The sequence below is a fragment of the Capsicum annuum genome, unplaced genomic scaffold (assembly GCF_002878395.1).
Source record: "Capsicum annuum cultivar UCD-10X-F1 unplaced genomic scaffold, UCD10Xv1.1 ctg2684, whole genome shotgun sequence".
NCBI classification, from domain to species: Eukaryota; Viridiplantae; Streptophyta; class Magnoliopsida; order Solanales; family Solanaceae; genus Capsicum; species Capsicum annuum.
This window is the reverse complement of record NW_025833162.1, coordinates 1190819-1196818: the sequence shown is the minus strand read 5'-3', so window position 1 is coordinate 1196818 and position 6000 is coordinate 1190819.

The following is a 6000-nucleotide window of genomic DNA, read 5'->3' as shown; positions in this document are numbered from 1 at the left end:
CACAAAGGTCCCTATGAAATCTATGTCCCACATATAAAACAACTCAATCTCCAGTATCTTAGTCATTGGCATCTCATGATGTCTAGAGATTGATCCTTATTTCTGACATTGATCACAAGCTCTGACAAATTCATAAGCGCCTTTATAAATCATGGGCCAATAATAACCACTTTGTAAGATCTTTTTGGTTGTCCAATCACTTGCGTGGTGTCCTCCTACTGGGAAATAATGACAGGCATGCAAGATATTCAATATTTCTATCTCTGGTATAGATCTTCTAATAATGTTGTCAGCACAATGTCTAAACAAATAAAGTTGATCCCAAAAATACCTTTTTACCTTATGTAAGAACTTTTTCCTTTGGTGAAAGCTAAAGTTATCCGAGATAATTTCACTAACCACATAATTGATACCGCCCAAACTATACCTCTAGAAAGATATAATGTGGTCACTATCAAATTATAGTAACCCAACTAGGTTGGGGTCAATCCCACACGAAATAGGTCAAACTCATATCTCAAACTTATTGAGGTATCCGACCGTGCAGGAAAAGTAAATGGGGAATTATTGTAATAGTAACAAGAAACAAGCTTTGAATATCTTTGGTTGTAAGCAATTTGAAATGAATACTAGTCTTGTGTTCCCCCTGGCTTCTAACTTTATAGGTTTCTCATTCTCAATCTGAGTTTGTCAATGCTACGGATGTAGAATCTAAAAAGATAGGTATCACCTACTATTTTGTCAACTCATTGGTAAATATCTCCCTTCACCTTGTAAGTCTTAGGGTGTTGCCTTACTAACCCTTTCTCTCTATCCCAATTTAACTATTACCTTGTGGGTCGCAAGTTATTAGATGAGTGTTGATAACCTCGAATCACTATTATAATCTTCTTTTCTCAATCACGAACTCCCTTTCGAAGATGATCTTTAATACAAGCAAGTCCATAGCTTCTGTAGTAGCTAATGAGGCAAACAATACAAAAAATCACAATACATGTAGTAACAATAATTTAAATAAATCTCGCACTTCCCCTACTTTGTTAATCCACCAGGGTTCCCACAATCCTAGTTAATAAAATCAGCCACTCGTGGTTGTGAAATAATCCATGAAATTCGATAAAGAAAGCTACAATCAATTGCACAATAATGAAAGAATAAAATCCGAAGTCGCAACATAATTATACAACTAAAAACAAAGAACAACATATAAAGTGTGTGAAAATATGTCAAAGTATGTAAACAACTACATAAAGATCCCAAGGTTATTTATAGAGTCTCCTAACAAAGGAAACCTAGCCAAAACAAAATTGGAAAACTAAGGTGGTAGTGGTCACGTCTCTAGTAATGACTCGTTAAGACTCATAATGACTCATTGGTTGCTTTTTTTGCTCTCTTTTGAACTTAGTGGTAATGACTCATTATCAGGCATAACGAGTCATTTGATGGGACTCGTTAGCACTCCAGTAAGTTTCACTATCAGTACTTTTGAGGTTGTTGTCAGAATGACTCCTCACCATGAGTCATTGTCAGTTATAACGACTCATGGTCTTTATCCATATCCACTGGAACTCCAACTTGTCAACTTTCAGGACTTTTCCTCTTATGCTCAGAAAAACTTACACTACAACTTATTGTCACTCAGAAGTAGTCAGCTTTCTAATTTGCTCCTAAATCCAGCCTTCTTACTGTTCACATAATGACTCTGGCTACGAGTCATTAGGTGACTAAATGACTCATTTCCCAGTCAACAGTTAGCTTTTTCTTGAGCTTTTTTATTCTTTTCTGATCCATTCCACTTCCAATCGAATTTACCTATAACATACAAAAGACACACATCATATCTAACAAAAGGCCGAAGTATTTGCATATTTTCACCATTTTAAGCATTAAAAGTACCATGAAACCATGGAACATCAACACACTCAAATTAGAACATTTGCGTGCCCTCATGCAATGAAAATAAGACACACAAACATAATGCTTAACCAGGAAGAACCTAAGATACCTACGACAGTCAATTTTATTTTCACTTTCAGAATCATCACCCCCTCCCACTTTTACTTTCCAAAACTAACTATGGAGATCCATGACACACAACAACATAGCACAAAGAATGCAGCTATGGAATTACATTAGTAACTGACAACTATGCATATATACAACCTACATTACCTAAACAAACAAGTAGTTAGCAACACAACCCATGCGCCCTCATATCAAAGAAGTCCCACTCACTTAGATAAATTATTCATGTTAATGCGGGGACGGTCACTAGACACTCGCACTCACTTTTGATACCTAATTTTTGCTCTCCATGACTAAAGTTAATCCTGAGTTTCTTTTATTCTTAATAAAATCACAAAAATTATTTCATCTGGATAAATGCACTCTAAAATATTTATTTGGTTTAATTTTATCATTTAAATGACAATTATATGTTTTTGTATTTACATATACGAGATAATTTAAAATTTGTTACCTAAATGAACTTTTTTATGAAAATTGAGCTTTTACTGAGATTACATTAAAAATTAATTTAAATGGATAAAGTTTTGGTTTAACTAAAATTTATTCCCAAAAAAGAATGATTTGGATAAATATGCATTTGATTATTAAATCAAGAAGCTCAGTATTAAAGAAATTATTAATTTGTATCGAGTTTCAATAAATTTAGCAAATCTATTAAATTTGACCATAATTGACAAATTGGCCATAATTGCAATACAATCTGCCAATTGATTTTTAATTTGGTCAAAATTAAATAAATTTGGCTAAATTTTAAATCTCAATTGGGGTTATATTTTAAATATCTCCAAAATCCCAAAAAAAAAAATGACCTAAATCTACCCATTGTAATTGAATTTCAAATTTGTTGTCCTTTTTTTCATTTTAAAATTCAAAATTTGTACTAGATTGTACAATTTTCCCTCAACCTCATCCCTTCTTTTTTCAAATTCAAAATTTTGTACTAAATTGTACAATTCCACCTCAACCTTATTCTTTTTTTATTTTTTAAATTCAAATTTTGAATTTCAAATTTGTACTAGATTGTACAATTACCCCTCAACCTCGTCCTTTTTCCATTTTTGAAAGTCAAAATTTATACTAAATTATACAATTCCACCTCACCTTATCCTCCAATAAACCTTTTTTTTAATTTTAAATTCCCAACCCTTAAACTCTTTTTCCCACATTGGTGAATGAAAAGGATTGAATCTCCATCCTTTACTATAAATACTACAACTATTTTGGTAGAAATCAAGTCTCAAAGGAGTGAAAAAAACTTTTGAACAAAGAGTTTAATTTTTTAGTAAAATTTTTCAAGCGGTAGTCTAATCGGGGTTCTCAAAAGATTGCTTTTCGATGGTGATCAAGATTTCGAAGAAATCTTAAAGTCTCATTCTACTGCTCTGAAAAAGGTAAACACTCCTTTCTCTTTTAGTTTTGTTATCATTTTCTTCTTTATCTCCTTCTTTGTAGCTTCGTAGTTGTAATTTTGTTTGCTGAAATTGCTTGTTGTGGATGGCCTTGAAGTCCAAAGGATGTGATGATATCAATATTATAATTATTTTAATGTTCATTGTGTAAAATGAGCTAATAGTAGTTGAATGTGTTTCTTTGACTTTCTTCTTTGATTATTATGACTAGATGGATAAAGTTTCGACCTTTATTTGATTAAAATATGTACTCATGTCTTTTTTTTAAATTCGTTATTGATGGATATGCTCGCTTTTAGCATGTAAAGTTGTTTTGTTTATGTCAAAAAAGAAAAGTCACTATTGTTTATTTCGCCTTAATAAATTAGATGGATAAATTTTTGACCTTTACTTGATTAAAATATGTACTCACGTCTTGTTTAAATTCGTTATTAAAGGATATGCTCTCTTTTAGCATGTAAAACTGTTTTCTTTATGCCAAAAGAGAATAGTCACTATTGTTTATTTTGCCTTAATAAATTATATGGATAATGTTTTGACCTTTGCTTGATTAAAATATGTACTCATGACTTGTTTAAATTTGTTATTGATGGATATGTTCGCTTATAGTAAGTAAATTTATTTTCTTTATGTCAAAAAAGAATAGTCACTATTGTTTGTTTTTCCTTAATAAATTAGATGGATAAAATTTCGATCTTTGCTTGATTAAAATATGTACTCATGCCTTGTTTAAATTTGTTATTAGTGGATATGTTTGCTTTTAACAAGTAAAGTTGTTTCCTTTGTGTCGAAAAAGAATAGTTACTATTGTTAAGGGTCTTGAAAATATTTCTCAATTTGAAGTAGTAAGTTACTTGTATCTAGAGATTTGGTATTATTTTTGAAAGGCATATCATAGTGTGCTATGTTTATGGCCTAGCGATTTTCAAACTCACTACTTAAGATCGAAGTTGACCACTTTGGCATGCACATGATAGTTGGCTCTTTCACATGCAAAAAATTATAATTTAAATGCTACTTTTAAGATCTAACTCCTTTATCGATCCTTATTTCTTTTGATTAAAGAATTATTTTTCTCCATGATTATACATCACGATTTAATGCTAAGTTCTTTTGATATATGTTTACAGCCATGATTTACTCATTTTTGTGGTCAAAACTATCTTTGATTTTCTCTTGTTTAAATTGAAAAGTTATTAGGGTTATAGATTTTATTAAGATGATCTAGAACTAAAATAGGAGTTGGCATAATTGGACACTTTTCTTCTAGAATTATTTTTTTTACTATATTTCCTATCTTGTCTTTGAATATAATTTCTCAAACATGTTTAATATATGTTATTTGCTTCACCTCACGTATTGATTTATTTCTGAAAGTATTTTTGTGCATTTATACGTCCCTTATACGTCCCATTATTTTTCACATACTACCATGAATTTTTCTTCAAATGTGTTGATTGACTCCAATTGGTATTGAAAAAGTGTTGTTACATTAGTATGTCTTGTATTTCATATTTGAGAGGTCACAAAAGATTTCCTCATCTTATGCTCATTCCTCTTTTCTTTCCTTGATCAAAACATGTCTTACACTATATCATATCATAGTATTTAGTGCAAATATATGTTAATCAATAGAAAATATTTGTCCAAATTTTAAGCGACTATACTTATGGGTCAATGCCTTTTTCAAGAATTAGTTGATTATATTGTGCTAGGTTCAATTTTTATAAGATTGTTTAATAGGTTAATTTCCTTTTCATTAGATAATTTGATTTATTTTTGATATCATAGTTTACTATTTCTTTATTCTTTAGAATGTTATCTTTTTTATCTCATCATTTATCTATTATGTGTAGGATTTTTGAATACATATTAATTCTTTTTATTTTATCCTTTTCTTTTCATGAATCTGTTTTGGAGTTCAAATGGACTCCTTTCCTCTTACATTTTGTAATGGGCCAATGAGGTCTACCTCTCTGAGTCAAGTTTGAAGTTTAAACCCAAAGTCGATTATATGGCGTATGAGTGCAAGAAGATAGAAGAAGAAGAAGAAGAAGAAGAAGAAGAAGAAGAAGGAGAAAAATTGGTCAAACATCATTGATGAGGTCACTAAGAGACATGTAAAGTCTCAATTTTTATTATTGTCTTATTCTTTATTTATTTATTTATCTATTTCCTCATTCAGTTGGGATTCGAAGCCAAAGTAGTAATTTAATACCAGGGAAGCAGATTTTGGGTCTCAAAGGTCCGAAAACTAGCTTAGGACAGGTTATGGGCCAAAAGCCCAAGTATTTAGATTAAGCCAGGTGAAGATGGGCCAAAAACCCAAATTAGCTTAGGAAGGGATTTATGAATTTGGGCCTATTGGCTTAAGTCATTTAGTCTCCCCCTTTTTCCATTATATGCTAATTGTTCTTAATTTTTTTAGACTTAGTAAAAAATCTCCGCTAAATCATCAAAATTTGTTTTGCACGAATCTTGAAGACAATTTTTTCCTTAATCGTTTTCTTTTCAAAAATCTATTTCTCTTCTTAAAGTTAGTCAAAAGTGTTATTTTCAAATA